This window comes from Pyxicephalus adspersus, chromosome 2 (assembly GCF_032062135.1).
Source record: "Pyxicephalus adspersus chromosome 2, UCB_Pads_2.0, whole genome shotgun sequence".
In the NCBI taxonomy this organism is placed as follows: domain Eukaryota; kingdom Metazoa; phylum Chordata; class Amphibia; order Anura; family Pyxicephalidae; genus Pyxicephalus; species Pyxicephalus adspersus.
Window position 1 is genome coordinate 147,410,334 of NC_092859.1, and position 23,200 is coordinate 147,433,533.

The 23,200-nt window shown below is 36.9% G+C and overlaps 1 long non-coding RNA gene across 2 annotated transcripts in view; it reads right to left on the bottom strand.

Moving 5' to 3' along the window:
* Window positions 1-23,200, bottom strand: part of LOC140324658 (uncharacterized) — a 57,467-nt gene that overhangs the window by 20,878 nt on the left and 13,389 nt on the right. For both annotated transcript variants that reach the window (XR_011919563.1, XR_011919562.1), the window contains exon 5: window positions 18,063-18,145. This is a non-coding gene — a long non-coding RNA (uncharacterized lncRNA). The remainder of the gene's footprint in view (window positions 1-18,062; window positions 18,146-23,200) is intronic.

Consider the following 23,200-nt stretch of genomic DNA (forward strand, 5'->3'; position numbering starts at 1 on the left):
AAATCCTGACAATTTCAAGACAATGGTCCTAGTGGTTGCTCCAATCAGCGTCATCTTTTGCTCATGTTCAAGCTCACCCCACTCCCCCACACATTTCTAAACCATTTCTCTCCCTAAACTATTTCATAGACCTTCTGCTATGATTTACCTTGAGACACAAGTAATCTAATTCATTTCCAGTTATATATGCAGACCCAGTGGTTTATGTACTAAAAAATATGTAAAGTGCAGTCACCCAAAGCAAACAATTATTTCACGGATCGCTCTACATTAAACTGCCATCTGGTTGGTTACTAGGGATGGTTCCATTTCTGCCATCATCACCTCTTTGGACTTATTGAAAAAGCCCATCAATGTCAGGATTAAATTATTCCCTTCTTTCCCCCTTTGTCTAATTTATTGGTCCCTATTTCTTCCTTATTAGCAATACCCTTTATGTTCTGGAACCACCCACTAGTTCTTTGGAATATCTTTGTGATGTTTGATACCCTGTTTAATCTTTATATTATTTAGTAATTTGCCTTAAAATTTCTGTTATGTATTGAGAACATAAGGATTGTCTATCTAACATTATGACTTTTGTTGTCAAGAGTAGCCTTCCCTGATATTACAGTAAATCCTTTAACCTTTGCTTTTCTTTTCTTTTGTGTATTGTTAACAACAAATGTGTCATTGCTGTACACTTACTAGAACATTGGGCCTGATTTATTAAAGCTCTCCAAGGCTGGAGAAAATACACTTTCATCAACGAAGCTGGGTGATCCAACAAACTTGGAATAAAACTGGTCCAGGATTCAAAATATTTGCTAGCAAATAGTAAATGTCTTTGAAAAAAAATTATCCCAGGTTTGCTGGATCACCCAGCTTCACTGACAAAGTTTATCCTCTCCAGTCTTGGACAGCTTTAAAAAATCCGCCCCACTTTCTGAATAGGGAATTATTCTTGATGCCCTTTTCATATTGCAAAAAAAAAGCTGAAAAAATTATTGAGAACATAAGGATTGTCTATCTACCATTATGACTTTTGTTGTCAACAGTAGCCTTCCCTAATAGTACAGTAAGTCCTTTAATCTTTGCTTTTCTTTTGTTATGTGTATTGTTAACAACAAATGTGTCATTGCTGTACACTTACTAGAACATTGGGCCTGATTTATTAAAGCTCTCCAAGGCTGGAGAGGATACACTTTCAACAGTGTAGCTGGGTGATCCAGCAAACCTGGAATGGATCTGGTCCAGGATTCAAAACATTTGCTAGCAAATAGAAAATGACTTGGATGCTGGATCACCCAGTTTACTGATGAAAGTGTATCAGGACCATTGTAAGAGTTTTAATGACGTTACAGGACAGTATGTATCACTGTTGTTGTTGCAAGTGTACAAAAATGGCTTCCTTACCCTTTACCGTAATAACAATTATTTATCATTCACTTTTGGTTAATGAATCCATCTACGGAGCACTACTAGAATGATGGATTCAGAAACATTTAAGCCCAGGATCCTTCCCAATAGTGGTATATGCCAAAGAGATATGACAGTGATATATCAAGGCCCTTTTCAGATGAGATAGTGCTTGGTGATTAAGACCAAAAATAATCAGTGTGTTGCATAAAGTGTCAACACTTAAATGAATGAACACAATCAGATAGGTTTGAAGAGCGGCTATTCAAGCTTGTCAGTCCAGAATATTGCACAAAATAGGATCCTCTCCAACTAAAGACATCAACATAGAATTACAAAATCACATAGCCAAACTACAGAATACTAAAACCAATACCTATTCAGAAAACGCTGAAACTATCACTAACAAAGCATCACCAATAATACACTCATAAACAGAACTAAAAAAAAAACAGAACGGCAAAAAAATGTTGCCAGAAAAGCTTTAAATGGCTTTTAATAAGTTTGAAAAGTATACAACATAATCAGTTAAAATGAACACGAGACTGATTAACATGTACCATGTAATGTCCTCTACCATATTCCTTTCTTCTTTTTTCAATCTCTTTCCTTCTTTCTTTTTTATTCTTAACTTATTTGTTTGCCTTCCTCCGCATTAAAAAACCAAAAAAAAAAAAAAAAAAACCCTGAATAATCAGCCAATGGCATTTATGTATAATAATATTATTATATAATATTTAAAATATATATCTTAATATTATTATTATATTGATATGTTGCATATGTATGAGGTTTTTTTTTCTTAGTAGATAGATAGATAGATAGATGTATACATAGAAAAATTGTGGTCATTATTTCTATTTTCTCACTTCCCCATAATTTATTACATTAAAAAAAATCTTCCTGCCTGCTTAATTCAGCCAAGCCAACACCCTTCCCCCATTCCCATCACACAAGCTTTCCCTGGTGCAGGGAGAAAATATTCATTGGCACCCTATCAGACATGCATGCAAGAAACTAATTAACATGGGCAGACATGCAACCAGCGATAAAGCTCACTATACACTCTCACACATCCACACACGCACACACAAACAAGCCAGCCTTGTCTGGGGGGACATTGAAAAAGGCTTTGTCGCTAATTTAGGCATCTGTCTGAGTCTAGTCTGGTCCTCCTGGCTAGGCAATTTTTTTCCCACCCCCTTGGACAATGCTGGGAACATGCCCAGAGACCCCTCATTCAAATCCCCCCTTAACAATGCTGTCATTGTACTATCATAGAGAAAAGGGGAAAGGGAGGAGGAGACCTGAATAAAAATGTTAACCCACGAAAGTGTTTACTAACAGACTCTGCAGCTGTCCCACAAACCAACAGCCATGGGCAAAGGAACACAGGAGGTGTGTGTGTGTATGGGTCTGCGTTGGGGGGGTTATAAAAAAACATTTACTCAAATGTGGTCTTGTGGGTGAATGTCGTTTCCTATAAAACAAACCACACAAGCTGCTATTGTGTGCCTTAGAAAAACCAACAAGAATAGCACAGTGCTTCCATTATTGTGTTTAGACTAATTAGGTGGCTACACAACATGATGTCTATTGGGGCCACTCTGTTTATTTGTATGTTTACAGGTTTACAGCAATAATAAATGACAAGTCTTAAGTACCTTGTGGACCAAAGAGCACAAACCGTCCCAAGCAATTCATTAATAAGTCAACGGTATTCTTGGCTTGTTAGAGTTTGAGGGCCATGCTATTGTTTTTTTGAAGGGCTTTGTGTATTTCAAGATATGTAAATGTCCCTAGATTGCCAAATTGTGACCAGTCATGACTTCGCCCTCTACACAAGGAATAAAGCTATTGTTCTTCAGGTTTGTGAAGGCACCGAAGATACTTAGGGGTCCATTTTTGAATATTTAAACACAAGATTCATCCAATTTTCACCTAAAACTCACACATTTTTCTCATTGGTTTCAACAGGAATAATGGGCCTGATTTATTAAAGCTCTCCAGGGCTGGAGAGGATACACTTTCATCAGTGAAGCTGGACGATCCAGCAAACTTGGAAGAGATTTCTTAAAAGTTGCTTTTTTGTTATCCTGGATCATATCCATTCCAGGTTTGCTGGATCACACAGCTTCACTGATGAAAGTGTTTGGAGAGCTTTAATAAATCAGGCCCATTGTGTCCATCCTGGATAAAAGTTGTGTGAACATTGTGTTAAAAAATTCTAATATTTTTGTGTTCTGAAAAATGAAGTGAATGCAGCTATATCTTACTTGCTAATGTGAGTGGGATCTCTATATCTTTAGCTAATCAGCCACAATATGGTATAATAATAGCTAACTAGACTGTGAAACATTGACTGGTTAGTTACCATATTGGGATCTTTACATTTTTACCCCAAAATTATTAAATGTTGAATCTGAGTTGAAATTGCTTTATGTACATTTTAATATCTTATTGCAAATAGCAAGGTCCATGGAATACACAATGCTACAGTTTACTGGCAGATGGGTCTTTTTCCAATGTGAATTGCCCTTCCCAAGTGCTCAGCATTCCAACTCCTAAAGGGTATATTAAAGCTTAATTAGGAAAACTGAAAAAATTCTACGTTTCAGGAGACCAATTGGAATTACCAAATGATTTCCCATTTTGGAAGGCCATTGTCTTGAGAAAGTTTTTTGAAAACCTCTATCTTTTGTTCTGTAGTAGGGTAGACTATGGTTAACCTATGGGTGGCCCTAGACATTAGAATAGCCCTTTTCTACCTTTTTTCATGGAGGACCTTTGAACTTTCAGGTCTTCAGGGAACCCCTGCTATAATTTCTATATCCACAGCTCACAGTAAATGTGCATGGTGATCAGTGGTGGGGATGTCTCTTACATTGTTGACTAGTGAGAAGAATGTCACCCAAAAAGATGGACAAGATGGACACATTATTCCAGTTGAAACAAATTATAAAAAATTGTGGGTTTTAGGTGAAATCTTAATATATACATTTTCATAAACTTGTGTCACCTAAACTGACCTGAGGGGCACAAATTGCTCATTGCTCAAGGGACCCCTAGCAACCTCTGGAGGAACCCTGGTTGAGAAAAACTACATTAGAATGTGGTAGGATGAGCAAGCAACATCCTATGGGCTTTAAGTTGTTGGTTAGTTCAGCAAGGCTCACTTTCTATGGGGGAAGAAGGATGATATAAGAAGAATATTATTCATGGAGGCACATTTCTAAAAATACCAGTTGACTGCTCACCCCTGGCTAGATGGTTAGATCATCTAATGTCACTTTATGTCAACGAATGTGATAATTATCCTATGTGTACAAACAGCCAAGACCAGATAGCAATATTTAATGCTCATATTTAACCCCCCTAGCGTTCTAACTCTGTCCGTATTTCCACAGAAAAAGCGTTACATTTTTTTGCATGGAAATTTATTTTACATTGTAGGCCTGTAGGCTCAACTCACCGAAATATGCCCAATATTTAATAAATTGAAAAATAAACATTAAATAAAAAAACACAAAAATCTGTTGCAAAAAAAATAAAAAAATAATTAAACATATATTATAACTGTACAGTAGCATTTATATTATATATATAATATAATTATACATATATATTATATCAAGATTTCTTTGTATTGGATTTAATACAGCTGTTTTGTATTGTATCCAATACCGAATTTTTTTAATTTCCCGCCACGCCTCCCGCACGAACCGAGACATGCACCGACGTTACCGGGAAACCCCGGAGGTTGTCTTTGCAGTGGCCAGAAGAAGATCCAAGGAGAAAGACATGCCCAGGAGGAGCTGCGGGGACCAGCAGGACGCCTGGGGACGAGAACGGATCAAGGTAAGTGTTTTTTTTTATGTTTTAAGTGTCTCCGAGTGTGACTCAGGATTACCGCTATTGGGGTTAAAACAGTTAAACAAATGTATGCAACCATAGGAACAGAAATACCAGACTGTCTAAAGCAGTATTCGCCAACCTTTTCAGACCTACGGACCTTTAAACTTACAGGCCCCGGACCACACATTAGCGGGGAGCCGTATGTCACTCAAAGGGGAAGATTCTTCCCCCAGAGTGACGTCATGATTCCAAAACCCGCTCACTCTACCATCCCTACGGGATACATGGTCCGCGGCTCTGGCCAGCACGTCCTCCCAGCGGGGTCCTCCTCCTGACCCCACTCGGGGGTGCAGCAGCCAGAGCCGCAGACCACTGGTTGGCATTCTCTGATCTAAAGTATAAAAAATAAATCAAGAACAATGTCTTTTAGACTAAAGCAACCAATCAGCAATCAATTGTCAGCAGCTTAGAGTCAATAAATAAAAGATAGCTAACATCGATTGGTCACTTTGATTGGTCTGTTTCCTAATTAGCTTCACATCTTTACTTTTGATATTAATAAAAGCTGATATGGCTTTATCTCCTTTAATCTTATTTACATGCCATCATTCCCTACCCTACTATTCCATTTTAAAAATTAGTACAAAAAAATTAAAGCATTTTTTTATTGATTAAAATGTCTCTACTATAAAAATGATAACACATTTACAATACAAGCCTTTTTACAAAGCATTGCTACTTGCTGTGCTATTTATCATCTTGCTCAGAGGCTTAAAATACAAGAGCTCATTACTATGGAACAAGAACCATGAGTACTTTTCAAGCAAATTGCAGTGCAAGCGTATTTATTTTTGTTCTTTAGTTTTTTACTCTTTTTTTGTAATTCTGTGAATAAAAAAAAATTGAAATTCTTAAAACATATATTTTTATTATATGTTTGCTGCCTAATGCCATCACACATTTCTCAGGCCATGAAATAAATGTCAGTAGACAATGTAAAGTGACTTCATAATGCATTTGTGGAGGTCATATTGTTGATGTTGCCAAGCAACATGGCTGATATTCCATTGTCCCCTAGGCTGTTCAGCTGTCTAGTAGTTTTTGTCATTTTAAATTTTTACATATTTTTCTTCAAACGATTCTAAAAGAAAAATAGAGAATTTATCTTCTCAAAAAAACTAAATGAACACAGCATTTCTACATAGTTTATAAATGTACTCGTTTATCGGAGACTACTTAGAAGATATCCTCCACAACTGGTTAAAAGCAAATAAAAAGAATAGTGGTCAATACTCAATAGTAAAAAACTGGAGGCCAAAATGTTGTTGCAGCTGAAAATAATGATGTTTTTTTTAACAATCCTTGACATAGTCCCAGGTATCCCAGAAGCAAAGCTCAGAGGTAAACAGCCAATTACCAGGTGCAAACACTGCAATATGGAGGCTTGTACTGGCTGGAATGCTTCAGTAGGAAGGAATGGCATCATAAATATAAAGGCATAGAAGAAGAGGGGACTGTATTATTATTATACAGTATTTATATAGCAACAACATATTACGCAGTGCCGTACGAAGTCCATAGTCATGCCACTAGCCGTCACTCTAAGGGGCTCACAATATAATGTCCCTGCCATGGTCATATATCAATAACACAGTCCAAGGTCAATTTTGGGGGAAGCCAAAGGCTGGCGTGCTAACCACTGAGCCATTGAGCTACCCCAAAAACTGTATTCAAAGTGGTAGTGTCTCTTTAAAGTACACCTATCATTTTGCTGTTCTTCTGATAGTGCTAGTTTGAATTACTTTAAAACTTTGTGAGGAATTGAGATAGAACACGTATGCAGATCAGGCAAGCCAGCCAAATAAGAAATTCACATATTCATGCTTATTCAAGTTCAATGACTATAGGCAAAGGGGTCAACATGACAGGAAAGCAAAAAGCATTTCAGAAGGTGCTCAGCAATGGTAGCCTCCAGGTTTATCTAATGACAAGTTTCTTTGAAGACAATATGAGTGATGTGAGCTAAGAATGCTAAGTTTGTCTTGTAGTTAGAAACTTGCAATGAATGTAGATAAAATGTATGGAATTGTCCAATTGGGCTTTCTTGACCACCAAAGAGGACCTCAGGCTAGGCGTTCTTAAAGGTTCTGCAAAACCTTAGGGTTCTTCCAGAGGTTGCTGGTTGTTCCTTGAGCTGTGGGTGATTGATCTCCATCAGCATAGTTCTGGGTCCCAGGACACCAATGATCTTTTTAAGCCACCTGTAAGGGTGTATTTTGACCACCAATGTAACTGGCATTCTTCCCATTGATCCTCCATGATTTATATTTAATAAGGGGTTCCCTAAAACCCGCCCCTGGGGTGTAAAGGTTGAGAGGCCACCACTTACTAAATAAACTATTAAACTGGCATTTATGTGGGGACTAATGGAATATATTTAGATACACTGAGAACCAGGTAAAAAAATAATTTAATTTTTATTTCACTCACTAAAATTCTATGCTTCATTTCTATGTTAACAAAAAATTTTTGATGGATATCAGAGCTTTACACTCCTAGAAGACCGGGCATTACTAGTCATGTTGTAGACCTCATCAGCTTTGGAACCTCAAAAACACTGAGTGCTTGTACCATGTTTTAGGTGTATAAGCTTTTTGAAGAATTTCTTGTACCCTATGGAAAGTAATCAGATTTTTCATGCTGCTTTTGTTAATCTGTAAACATATCTGAATCTTTGTACAGGTCTATCTTTTACAGGATAATTCCTTTGGCACATCTGTATTCTGCAGACACAGATATTTTTACATTTAGCATTTAGTGACAACCACAATACAAACTATTTCCACTTTGTGTATACTTTCTTTGTGTATACAATGTATACTTTCTGAAGTATACATTGCGTACAATGTATACTTCAGAAGCTGGTGAAAGCCAAAGAAACAGGGTCAGTTATTTGAACTCTTTATTAATTAATAACGTTTGGATAAGGTAGAAAAGAATAGTTTTGGCACAATTGATTTCACCATAAAATTACTGATTTCACCAAGAAAAAAAGATTTACTTTTTTATTTAAAGTGTTTTAGTTGTATTGTACACTTAAAAAACACCACAAACCATGTAAATGTTGCCTTTCCCATTAGAGTGCCTTTTTTATTGCAGATCAAAGACAGCACCATCTTAGCCTTTGTTAAGATCTGGTTTTTTCATGGGGGTGCACACATGACCATCTAATACCCCAGCAATTTGAGGTCTTAAAAATTTGCTTGAGAGAATACTTGAGCACACTGGAAACCATAACATTTATCATCAGAGGCCTATTTTTAATGTAGCATACCTATCAATTGTGGGTTTTGTTCTGCAATACAAAATATCTGAATCCAAAGAAAAAATGGGATTGATACTGCAGCTTACTAGTGCTTAAATGAATTAGTTTACATTTTCAGGATAAGAAAATTGTAAGCAATTACTAAAAACACTTATGAAGCATAAGTATGAACAAAACTAGCAGGCCAGTCTTGCTAGAATTTGTAATCAAGAGTTGTTCCATCTCCTAACTACCAAAAAAAAAATTAGAAGGATTCCGGAAGCCCCTCCTTGTATAGCAGAATCCCTGCCCCTGACTACCATAAGATCCACCTCCATTATACCTCCTGGCTTTTTGTGTAGATAGGAGACAACACTGGAAAGGCACACTGTCAGCAAATATAGAAAGGGCACTAGACGGCAACAGTCAGATCTGGACTTTCTAGTTGGATGGTCCAATTTTTTTTTTTTTTGATGCACCTAGGGTTGCAGACATATATCTGTCTTTTGTGTCTTTTTAAAGCCTATTCCCTGCTCTTTTTGGATTTGTATGGCATGGTTTGAGAAGGTCCTTGTCTCCAAAAGGCAAATTTCATGTGTCACAACGTCACAGTTTTTCATTTTAATTATCATAGAGAAGTAAAGAATACTATGTTTATATTGAAATGTTCCTCATCAAGACAATATAGAGACAATATATTTTACTAATTTGGACATAGCTGCCTATTCACTGTTTGTACTTCCAAGGCTAAGTTGATCCAAAGCATACAAGGCAAGGAACAGGTAGGGACAATGGGATCTCACATATCTTTTTAGTATTTTTCAGGCGCTGGTCAAACTAGTACAATGTATAGAGTACATAACTTTGAAGATGACTGAAATACTGGTTTTGAATTTACAAGCCCAAGGTTAACTCATTTCTACCATACATGAATGCATGATACAACTAAGTTAAGGCAGAATGCTTAAACCATATCCATGTATTGCCAAAACTAAAATAAGACGTCCATTCTGGGAGCAAAAACACAGTTCTTTGAAGTGAAGGCAAAGGCAGTGTAAAGCTTTACTGACAGCACAACACCTTGTACACCTCCACATCACATGTCAGGGTAGCAATTTACTCCCCCTAGACTCGCACAGCAGAGGCGCAGAGGTACGCACTGTATTCTGATGTTGGTTCTGTCACTTTGCGTGGCTTTATCAATTCAAAAACTCTTATGGGAATTATCACTGGACATCAAAATCAAATAAAAGTGCAAAAGGTCTGGTTGATTTGGACAGTAAAGGCAAGTGTTTTATAAAACCACCAATATTTAGGTCTTACTGTCTTTGTGTCTTTTAACAATTATTTCTCATGCAGCAGTATAATATGGCACTGTTAAAAGCAGCAAACATGGAGCAAAATAAATATTATTTTGCTTAACTGGGTTGATGAGGTTTTGAAACTTACTGGTTTGCTACAAAAAGGCAGGACTATATATTCAATAAGTGAGTCACTGATTTTAAAGAAACAGTGTTACATTTTTCTCATTTATGTGTTTCTTTTACACTATCTGGCTACTGTAGCAAACTTGTGGGTTTTATAATATAGCAACGTTAAATCACTAGCTTCTCCACACCTCATATAAAAGCCATTAAAACTTTTTACGCAGACTTGTGATAATTTAATGGAGCATTCCGAAATTATACATATGCATAAAGCATGATGTCTCCAATTGCACTGCTTGGAGTAAGTTTGTATGATAGCTATTTGAACCCCACCGATAGTTTGGTCCAGGCTTATCTTTGCTGGGTTTTAATGACATATCTGCTTACACTCAGCTTCAATCCAAACTATGTTTTAGTTTTGGATACAGGTAAGGGTTAGAACCTTTGCCATATCCTAATTGCTCCCTTGGTCCCACTAGGGATATTTTGCTTTCACCTCTTGCCAACCCCAGACCAAACACCATCTGAGACTAGAAAAAATAGCAGGTTTTTACGATAGAGACAGACATGGCAAGGTAGGGTTCTTTTAAGGTGTATGTCCCCTCCCGCTGTTAGTAACAGTGATCAGACATCTATCAGGGTGTCCCCAGGACAAAACCAGTGTGGAGATGTCTTTAGGGAGACACAGGCAGTACAAAAAACAGACAGCTTCTGATGGCATAGTTAGTAAAACTGCTAATTGTTAAGCAGCTCATTTTCTGAATTGTTTAATATTATTAATAATATTATTGTACATTATTTATAAGCGCCAACAAATTATGCAGTGCTTTACAAAGTCCATCATCATGTCACTAGATGCCCCTCAAAATAGCTCACAAGCTAACATCGTAAGTTATGTCTTTATGTATGTTATTCTTAAATACAGTCTAAGGTTTTGGGGGGAAGCCAATTAACCTATCTGCATGTTTTGGAATTTTTCTGTTTATTACACATCAGGTCTTACAAGCAAAAAAATACCATCTTAAAGAATTCTGTATTAAGAAAACAATACAGGAACTATCATTGCTGATGTTTTTCTGAAGATAGAAATTGTTTATTGGCTCATGGAGACTCAGTGGCTTTGGCCTTGCAAAACTAGGGTGCCAGAATCTAATTTCAGACAGGACACTATCCACATGGAATTCGTATGATCTCCCAATGTTTGCCTGGCTTTCCTCCTGGTGCTCTGGTTTCCTTCAACATCTCAAAATAATATTAGTAAATTAGTTAGCTTATGACAAAAAATTGGCCAAAGACTATGACTACGACAGGAACACTAGATTGTTAGCTAAGGGTAAGTTTGTGACATTAATATGGACTGTAAAGCTCGGGTAATATGTCTGAACTATATTAATATCTAATAAAAATATCTTAATACTTTCCAAATCATTGTAATGCAGGCAACTAGGGAAGATAGAGAAAAAACTTAATTCTTGATCTGAAATATCAATATCATATGTTAGCTATACACAAATGGGTATAGCTAAGTGCATAGGGTTAACCCCCATGGTATATCTACACTTATGTTTGGAACATTTTAGCCAACCATTACCAACTTTACCAAAAAAAGTTGATAACACAGAATAATTGATAAAACAGAAGAGTAATGTGACCGTTTCTGCAGAGTTATAGGTATGTTTACAAGTATGGAGTAGTGTTCATTCTACTAATTAGTTTTATCTAGTTATAAAAAAATAGGTAAATCTGACATTCACTGAAATACTATCTGGTGGAGAATCTTTCAGTTTCATGTGTTTCAATGACAGTAATTCATTCTCCACCAGGGTATATAAAGTGAATGTCAGGTTCATTGATTTATAGACCCCTAAGAGTCTTTTTTGGTGCTTTTTGGGTCTGATTTAATAAAGTTCTACAAGGCTGGAGAGGATACACTTTTATCAGTGAAACTGGGTGATCCAGCAAACCTGTAATGGATTTGGTTCAGCATTAAAAACATTTGATAACAAATAAAAAATTACTTTGAAGAAATCTATTCCAGGTCAGCGTCACTGATGAAATGTATTCTCTCCAGCCTTGGAGAGCTTTAATAACTCAGCCCAGTGTGTTTAGCAAATTACTTATTTATTGTACAAAATGATACCCAAAATACGTAGTTACAAAATATAAATCCAAGTTTGTGTGTTTTAAAATCAAGTCCATTTATTACCGTACCTTGTGTGCTTTCTGCTTCTGCTCATCACATTTTTATATGTGACAGTCGACTATCTTAGTGGAATTAATAAAAGATAACACAATGGGGGGTTAGCTTTATTTATATTATAAGCCAATTGTGGCGTCTTTGTGTATTTTTTCAATAGACCGTTGAAAGGAATTGTAGCACTTCATTGTGCACTTCTGTTTGGCGTGGTTTCATTTTGTGGCATTTGGTGTCTGTCATTAATCTCCTTGAAAATCGGTTACAAACCAATTAGATGCAGATCAGAGAGGAGCGTTACTAGCGACAATCACAGCAAAGCTCAGGGTAACACGTTTTACTATAGGTTTTATTGTAAAAATGGCAAGCCATGGAGCCAGGGAGTCCTTGAATAAAAGGGGGTGCAGGGTGTCTAATAAGGAAAGGAGAATCTGGAAAAGGGTTATTCAATGGAGTAGGGTTACAAATTGAATCCGGTCTAATCATTTTGGCAGTAGCTCAGTTCCATATAGTATACAGTAGGCTGCTTTAAACAATATGAGTGCCATGCAATCACATTGCAAGCAAACAGTGCCAAGCGCATATGTCAGTAAATTGAACTCTGTTCAGAGTTTATTTACTGAAATCACAAACCTGTTTGGGTCCTCTGCCATATGCAGTATATATGAATACACACATATATGCATGCAGGTTCATTGTATATTGCCTACTATAATAGCATTGGTTCACAATATAATACTATAGGGATGATATGATAGAAATGGCTAATAGAAAAGTCAAATGAAAAAAAAAAATTCACATTGCGGATGAGGCACAAAAAAATGAGATATATTTGTCCGGTCATCCTCAGCCTCACAATAACAAACAAAATAGTTTATAAAGCACTATTTCAATATACAGATGGAGGCAGAAGGTCAATAGTCACACATTCCTAAAGAGAATTCATTGTGACATTTTAATAACCCAGAGGAAGTTCTATAAAATGTTATTCTATTGCACATGGATCCAGACTGTGGGCTACTTGTTCTATGAATGTATTGTTTTTAACTACCGCACAAAATCACAATCTAGTGTTTTGTTATAATAACAGTTCAATTCAGGTTTTGATATCTAATACTATAGGCACATCTATATGTATGTACGTTTGGTGTGGCAGCTTTGTATTACTTGGAGCCCATTCCTACGTCTTCCTCTAAAAACCTATGCATTTTTTAAGATGTGTTTTAACTATCTTGTGAAGTTACTTTTAAGCCAAATCTCTGAATCGTGATAAAGGTATAATCAACTCTTCCAGATTTTAGATAGAATAGAAAATAGTTAAATTCTTTATTTGTTTTCTTATTGCTGTCTGTGTGCCAATTGGGGAGGATAACCCCTTTGTTTTTGTCCTAATAACCACAGTCACCAGGACCCAATCCCACATTTTTATTTGTTACCAGAACAGGAAAAGATGAATGGTCTTTAATTGTGACCACTTGTTGTGATGACAATTAAATTGATAATAAAACCTAAATTATACATCAATATACCTCAATGCTTGCACTTTTTTGTCTATATAGCCTCTTGCTTCTTTCCATTTATCTTTGTAAATTCTCTCCCCTATGCTTTCTGTTTTTTTGCTGACTACACTGTCTTGTAGGGTCCCTAGGAGCCACCTTTGCAAAAGCGCTCCCACCTGGGTCTACAGATTGGCATGCCAAAGTTACATATGTCAACAAGCAAATCTGAAACCTAGAGATCCAGTTATGTCTCTGATTGATGGGGCTGGCTGGTCCAGATTTCTTATTGGATCATGCAGACCATGGCCCAGGACACCAAAAAAACAATAATAATAATAACAGGAGATAAATTCTCTTTCTGGCTATAGCAGGAAATTTCTGATTGTGTGAATTTCTGAATGGACATGCTTACTTATTAAAAATAATTTAGTAAGAAATATGCGGAAAGACCCATATGAAGCATTATTACTATTGAAACCCAATAACTGTACAAAATACCAATTTAATTTTGTGTTTACCTCTGTTAAATAAACACTTGCTAGGGCATGGTCTTCAAGCACTCCTAATGTAATTCAAGTGAAACATAGGGCCTGATTTATTAAAGTTCTCCAAGGCTGGACATAATACACATTCATCAATAAAGCTGAGTAATTGAGCAAACTTGGAATAGATTTCCTAAAATCAAGCTATTTGTTAGCAAATGTTTTAAATCCTGGGCCAGCTCCATTCCAGGTTTGCTGGATCACCCAGCTTCACTGATGAAAGTGTATTTTCTCCAGGCTTGGAGAACTTTAATAAATCAGGGCCATAAGGTCAACTGGTATTTTCTTAATGAACTTCTGACAGCCAAACTGAATGACACTATGGGTACTTTTCAAATGGCATGGTCACCCTGGATAGACAACTATCTGCGGGCTGATTTACTTTTACTTTAAAAGGTTTTTTCTAATGTGCACAACCCAGTGAATAATGCTGCTCATGTTTGATTCTGGGTCCTCACCCTCTAGATATGCATTTTTTCCATATCCCTTCTTTTCCTTTCCCCATCCCTCTTTTTTCTCTCGTTAATGTTTTCTATTTCTTGATATTTCTTGTTTCTTCTTGAAAAATTGTAAAACCACTATTCTTAATAAAAAATATTGAAAACAAAAATTATTTACTGAGAAAGTATTTCATGTGTTTGTCCACTTTTTGACCATTTCTTCTCCTTAACACGTTTCCCCTATTTAGGTTGAAAAGGAGGATGTGTCCTATGTGTGTCTGTGTTAGGTTGGGGGGGGGCAGTAGGTACCTGCCCTAGGGGAGAAACAAGTACAGGTATTCCCCAAGTTAAGGACATCTGACATACAGACGACTCCTAGATACAAACAGTTCTCTGCTCGTTTGTGTGCAAAACTGAGGCTTGATAGGGAAGGGGGGGGGGGGCAGTTTGCATGACTTGCAGAAGAAATCTTTTGCTAAACACAGCTGAGGCAAAGCTCTTTTGCAACATCTTGTAACTTTTTAATGACCAAGACAAACTCTGCAGTCGTTTCTTTTGCATATCAAAGCACAGCTTGCTCCAGACGTTAATGAATGTCCAGGCTCCATAAAGTTTTTGCTTTTATTTTTTGCTTTGTTTGTCATTAACTCACAGTGAGGATTTTATACAGTGACTCCACGCTGTCTAAAAAAATGTTGTGACAAACATCTGTCCTAATTGCATTTATTAAAATAATGTACCTGTTTCGACTTACATACAAATTCAACTTAAGAACAAACCTACAGTCCCTATCTCATATGTAACCTGGGGACTACCTGTATAAAACCAGACTTGCAGAAAGGCCAGCAGAAGCTCAGCATGCATGTGCTTTGTATTGATGGCTTCGGAGTAACAAGACATGCAGTTCCTGGGATTTTTTTGATGTTCTTAGTGAATGAACATTAAAAGACACAAGAGGTTCTCGCTGTGTGGATAGGTACACAGCTACAGCCAAGCATAGCCACACAATAGAGTTTATTTTCTAAAGCCATGTAGACTGTTCACTTAGCAAAGGTAATTATACCCTTCAAAGGATATTTCACTTAGCTTGGTGAATGTGGTGAAATTTTCTATGCAAAGACTACTCAAGAAAAACTCGCCTACTAGAAAAACTAAATAAAACCTTGTTTTCTAGCTTACACTTGATTGGATGCCTGAATTCTCCAAATAAAGTGAAATGTCTTTTACAGACCAATGTAAGAGAAGTACTATGAAGTCAAGGACCCGACTATTATTTTTGCCTTTTTACAGTCATCAGTTAAAATATCTATTGTTAGTTAAGATATATGAAGTGGAATTGCTGAAGCCCCCTCGGTATTACAGGAAAAGATTTTTTATTTAAATAAAACTGGTCAGCTATGTCATAATAATAAGAAGGCTTGGAGGAGTTCAGACAGGGATCAACACATTGGGTGCCAATTCAGTGCTCACAAGTTAGTCAAGAACATAACTAAACTAATGTAATGATTATTGGGCTTATTAAAACAGAAAAAGCGGAAAATTAATAGTCCACACTATAGCATGGCAGGCAATCAGAATTCAGCTTTGATAGCTTTTACTACTGCTTTGTTGTTACATGCAAGAAAACAAAAACTTTAGGTATATAAAACTGGTCAGCTATGTCATAATATTAGGAAGACTTGAAGGAATTAAGGGTTGCCTTGCCTTGTATTTCTTTGGCTGTTAAAGCCATGGGGGTTCCATTACCAGGCAATGAATAAATTAAAATGAAGGCTGTTAAATAAAAAATAAATATTTACCTAAAACGACACTGGGTTTTCCGTAACATGACCAGTTTTGGTGGACGCAATGCCTGGTAAAGCTCTTCTTATTATAGATTCATAAAAAATCAGAAATGCATTTGCTTGCAAACTGCATTCTTGTGTGACTGGACACAGACTATTCATATTTGGGAATCACTTAGCATCAATGCTAGCAGTGTCATGATTACTTGTAGAGACAAGTAATTGCACTTGGTACAAAGTCCCATATGTCCCTTGGCAGAGGGAGATGGTCAGGCTGTAATTCTCAATGACTGCCATTCGTACATGAAAACTACCATAGAGGCATTGGCCCCTCTGGGCAGTTGGAACAGTGTAAAGCTGCTCAAATCTGCACCTGGGGTCTGAATTTATATTCATGAATTTGCTGAACATTGGTGGGGGAATAGGGGGGTTTACTACCAAAGTGCACTTCGTTAGGAGGCCATAGGTGGGCCAATCGTCTTGGCAGATTTTACTAAGTTCATATTAAAGTACCTTCATCTGGAAGTTTGAACAGAGCACATTTTCCATATTTACCCAATAAATAGATAATAGTTAGATTTCTTTTAAATCTAGGTTCAGTTTTAGACATCAACAATACTCTATTATCAACAGTATATTGCTTCTGTCTCGCTTCTTCTAGAAGCTTCTGTTTGTACTGCAAGGTACATGTATGATGCATCTAGTTTTAATGGCTGCTTATGTCCTACTAGAAAGATTCTTAGTTCCTGAAGCAGTTTTGACATATTTAAAATGACATGTCGGTTGGAAGTAACAAGTATCCGGGCAGCTTCAAAAAGAAAGCACCAAACTGTGTGTGGTCTTCAATAGCCTCCTAACTGAGATAGGCAAAATCATCTTGGTTTGCTATGCCAAATAAGACACTATTGTTTTTGCTCAGTGACATATTTCAGGCCACATTTGTTTCATTGCCTGCTTGACCTGACCTATTAGTAACTAGGAATCCTGGGAACTTCAGCTCGAAGGCTATAGGGACCACACTGTTCTAAGATTGGGTTGACTAAGACAGCTTCCCTGCAACTTCTCATAGTCAATGTGTAACTATTATAATATATTATTATATCATAATATTATTATATGTACAATTGCTATAAACATTATTTTTTAGTTTAATTCTACTATCTCTACATTTTAATCTATGGCCATTGTAATCTTGTAAAACTATAAAAATATATAAATACAATATGGCCACCTGGAGGTGTATAGAAACCCCTTTAGATATGTCATTCTTTCCTTGTTGGACTGGCTCATTGACTTAACCTGAAGCTTGCACCAAGTCAAATTTTAGGTGTGCCCTGCAATAGGAATTTCAGTTTCATAAGATTATGGAAGGTGCAGCAGCTGATGATGAAAACACCTATCGCACAGACAGAGATCAGCACATTGAGTTACGAACATAACTAAACTAGTGTAATAAATATTGGATTTGTTAAAACAGAAAAAATGAAAAAGCAATAATCCACACTAAAGCATGGCAGACAATCAGAATTCAGCTTTGATAGCGTTTACTACTCCATTGTTGTTACATGCAAGAAAACAGTAACATAAGGTACATGAATAAAAATAATAGTGCAATATACCTGGAGTTATGATGAGAAGAAAAATGATTACATCCGGGCAACACAATGGGTCCAGTATTTTGATCCAATGGTATCTTCTTTACCTAAAGAATTAGTAAATCATAATTAACTTAATGTTGGAAACTAAAACGAGGGTGTACTTTACAAAGAATAAGATTTTTACCACTGCTTTTACAGATTTTATGTGTATTGCCAAATAGTAAACATTTATATTAACACCTTTGTAAATGCAAAAGATCCAAATGCAAAAGACTAATGTCAATTATTGTTGCAGCAAAGAATTGGGAATGTGCAACTGTGTATTTTCCTAGTTCCAATGGGAAAAGTCATAGATATATTGTCAAGTTAACTACTCCAGCACTGTATAAACTGGTCTGTATTTCAAGGCTTCAAAAACAAGAGGGGGTTAAGCAATGCACATACATTTTACAAATGGTAATGGCAGGTAAAACAAGAATGCATTGATACAGGCAGGCAACCAGATGTTACATTTTACATTTATCATGTTGGAGTCCTGAGTGGTGCCAGGTTATGATTAGTCAGTGCTTTTGACAATCAGAAGCTGGCATCACTCCACAGCCAATCTGTCATTTAATGATGGGGCTGAAGAAATCCACTGGGGAAAATATCATTTATTTTATATTTATCACAATAGTACAACCCTACAACACAAAGATTTGTTGGGTAATGTCGGGCCTAAAACATCTTACTTTTTAAAACATCTTACACAGAAGACTAAAGGAAAAAGAGACCAGCTGCCAACCACATAATGAATACAAATTTGATGCCAATGGATATTTTATGCCATAGGAAGAATATCATGTCACACTTGTTCAAAATAATGCCTAAAGGAAATTGTATCAGCAAATTTTATGGGTAGGGTAACCAGTAAATTATTACTCCTCTCACACCATGTGCCTCCTCCAACCCCTTATGACAATACAGAACAGTAGAGAACATGCCATTTTTTAGCCACTAGATACTTGGCACCCACTGGTTTCTGTTGATATGAAACCCATCTGGCAAAACTGCATTTTATGGCCCCTGATATCACAAGACACCTCTGGCAGTATAGTCATGGCATCACTCCAATTACACCACCACTCTTTCATCATGAAATCCCTGGATCATAACCAGGGCTGGTTTTAGGGTAGGGCGAATTGGCTAATTGCCAAGACTTCCCACCTTCTCCATAGCCCAATTGGACAAAATTGCAGGGGTGCATGGAGACAGAATGCCATGCATTTGGAGCTTCCACTTCATATTTGCCCAAGGCCACATGTTACCTTTAACCATCCTCGCTTTTTATATTGTAGTATCACAACCTGGCACCATTCTTATATTTGTGAAATGATACTTCTCTGCTTATTGACAGCATAAAACCTTCTATTAATTGTTCACTTATATGATACTATATTTTCATGGTGTGAAGGAAATGAAGACCCCATATCTCAGGGTAGGTGACTGCACAGAACCCCAATTTTCATTTTTATCAAAATATAGTGTGTTAGGTTTAGGCCATGTTAACATCTAGAGATGCTTACTGCCTATTTAAGCCATACATCTCGATTCCAATAAATCCAACAATTTGGAACATCTTTTAAAGTGGGAGTTTTGCCTATCTTGTAGCAAAGTTGTATGCACCTTCCCATGCACAGCAATACGACCCTGCATTTTTCAAATGATTAGGGACACATATGATCTTGCATTGATTGGGTATTAATTGATAATCCCAGCATAGGCACAACAGTTCCCACTTTTTACATGACACTGTCAAATTATCATGTCTATATGAAATATAAATTTCTGTTTTAGGTGTCTATTTATAGGTAAATACAAGAACATAGACAAATTAAGGTGGAGATACTTATATATGAAAACACATAAAAGAATAAATCCACCATGACCAAGCTTGACTTGGGAGCCCTGGATCTGCCAACAGATAAGAAAATATGATAATGCAAAGATAAATGTGCAAGAAGCAGTCAAATCAACCATCTTTCAAAGCTTGTATGGTCTGCTGTGATTCATGAATATTCAAGATGATTGGCCCATTCTAATTTAAATTTGCACATTCTGATTAGATGAACCCCTTGGCAAATTGGTGGATTGGGAATTGATTTGTTCATTTTGGTTTATTGGCATGATTCCATTAGCTTTTAGCAAAATAACGACTCCACTGGAGTTCACCCACAATCTGCCCAAACTCTTGTCAAGTACAAAGCCAAATGATGGTGGCTTAGTCCATTTAATGTAATGTACAAAAATAAATAATCTACCTGTCAGTGTAAGACACTCAATACTATCGGTGAAGATCAGAACTTTTAAAGATCCCACCATTTTGTACATCAAGGTATCCTACCATGATGTAACTTAACTATATGAAACCAGTGGGTAATTTAATCCAATATATCTTCCTAAATCCAAGTAATTATTATTACACAGTATTTATATAGCGCCAACACATTACACAGCTATTTACAAAGTCCATAGTCATATCACTAGCTGTCCCTCTAAGTGGGAATCTAATTTCCCTGCCACAGTCAAATGTCTTTATTGTGGTCTAAGGGTAACTTTTGGGGGAAGCCAATTAACCTAACTGCATGTTTTTGGACCGTGGGAGGAAACCGGAGTACCCGGAGGAAACCCACGCAGATAGTGTCCTGGCCAAGATGCGAACCTGAGACACAGTAGTGTTAAAATTTCCACAAAAGTGACCATAAAATGACTCTTAGGGTGACCGATTTACTGCTCCACAATACCTGTTCCTTCTACTGATGCAAATTCAGAATTACGGCTACTAATCATATTTTAAGGGACAAGACTTATCCAACTTTCCAAAGGTATACCAACTAGCAATATGTAGCCGGAAGGGCTCTCTTACAGAGGACTGTAGACCCAACTTCTCCGTCAATTTTGACAGGCTTCAGTGGTTGTCTGTCAACTTTTTATCTGTAGATTAAAGGGGAGATTCCTGCAGAACATGTGGGACACCAGCAAAGGTCTGCACAGATCAAAAATGCACAGACACATTTTTAGGTTTACTGATGTGCAGTATGTGAGTATTTGATGTGTGGTATGTGCTAACATACGACATGCCCTGCAGAAACATTTGTTTATCATGAAGGTCAATAGGCAGTTGCTGACAGCTATCAAAGTCAATGGAATGTGGGTATGAAGATCTAAGATCTTAGATCTTCACAAATTATTAAGGTTACCCTTAAATACTTTTTTGAGTTCCAATAGTGTGATAGTTCCTGTCCCTTCCTGTATTGCCTTTTCTAGCAACACAGCGAGTTACCTGGGCGGCAACAGCATTTGGCGAACAGTTATGTATATAATAAATGTGTATATAGTTCAACAACCTCTATCAATTTTTTATGACAACAAATTGTATGACAGATTTGTTACAGTTTTAGAATGGGACAGGTGTCAGTAGTGGAATTGCATTTTAGATGGAAGTCAGAAAGTCAGGAGACCAATAATGATCATACTACACATTCCAACATCAGTACTGCCCGGTTTAATAAAAGGTGTTATGTGATCACACAAGCTCATCTATACATGAAGGTTTGGGGATAAAATATAGTAAAAGTAGCATATATATTTTTTATAGTTATTATTATCTATTATTTATACAGTGCCAACATATTACGGAGTGCTGTACAAAGCCCATAATCATGTCACTTGCTGTCCCTCAAAGGCGCTCACAATCTAATGTCCCTACCATAGTCATATGTCATTATTTAGTTTAAGGTCAATATGGGGGAAGCCAATTAACCTAACTGCATATTTATGGGATGTGGGAGGAAACCCACGCAAACACATGGAGAACCTGCAAACTCCATGCTAGACAGTGTCTTGGCCAAGATTGGAACCTGAGACCTAGCACTGCAAAGGCCAGAGTGCTAACCTCCGAGCTGCTCTATGTTCCTAATGCCTAATGCGTTACCTAATACATTACATTATCTTAATTATAGGATCTCTTAGATTCATCAACAACTACATAGTTAAAGAACCTCTATGACTGGTTATATTAAAATCCTAAACTCTTGTTAGATAGGATGCCCCATTTTGTCCTATATTGGCCTCTAGGTGACATGCAACTAAAAAATGACCTACCTTATAGTCCAGCAACCAGTCCCACAAATTTGGTTCCCTTTTTTAGTTGTGGGGTCAACCCATTGATGAGATTATCACATACACTGCAGGACCTGCACCCACCACTGGTCCTGCAATGTATATGATGACATGGAGGGCTCTCCACATTCCAAGCGGGACTAAGGAAGAACAGCAGAACTCTAAGATAGGCTAGGTATTCCTCTACATGACACTTTGAATCAATATACGGGTGAGGGCACCCTAATGCCCTAATGGCATTTTATATTCATGGCTGAATAGAATTGAAATGAATTGTTTTCTTAGATCCTCACATTATACACACATCTTAATTTTCATAGATAAACTACTTTTTTAGTAGTTACTTTTTGATGAACCCTGAGAGGTCAGATTTTGTAGGGTCGTATAAGGCAAAAGGTAAACCAAACACTTTTGCCCTAGCAGGTTTACAGACCATTTTGGGCCCCAGAAATTGCATGGCTGTTTAATTTAATGTACAACGCTCTGTAATATGTTGGTGCTTTATAAATATTGTTTAATAACAAAATCTGACATTTGTATTTTAGACTACAAGCTACTTTACCCAAGGACTAATGGAAATAGCCCTAGCATGCATTGTGGAATATGTGGGTACTGAATAAAACACGAAAAAACATAAAAAAAGTCATGAAGATGTGTAGTATGGAGCAAACATTGTTGTCTAAATAATACTTATATGCACACACTCTTACAAGGTAAGTCCAGTAGTCTATGCAACGATATATGTTATCTGCATTGTCCTCTAATAACCTATTGGGCTTGATTTATTAAAGCTCTCCAAGGCTGGAGAGGATACATTTTCATCAGTGAAGATAGGTGATCCAGCAAACCTGGAATGGATTTCATTAGTCATTTTCTGTTTGCTAGCAAATGTTGTGAATCCTGGACTAAATCCATTCCAGATTTGTTGGATCACCCAGCTTCATTCATGAAAGTGTATTCTCCACAGCAGGGGTGTCAAACTTGGGCCCGCAGGTCAA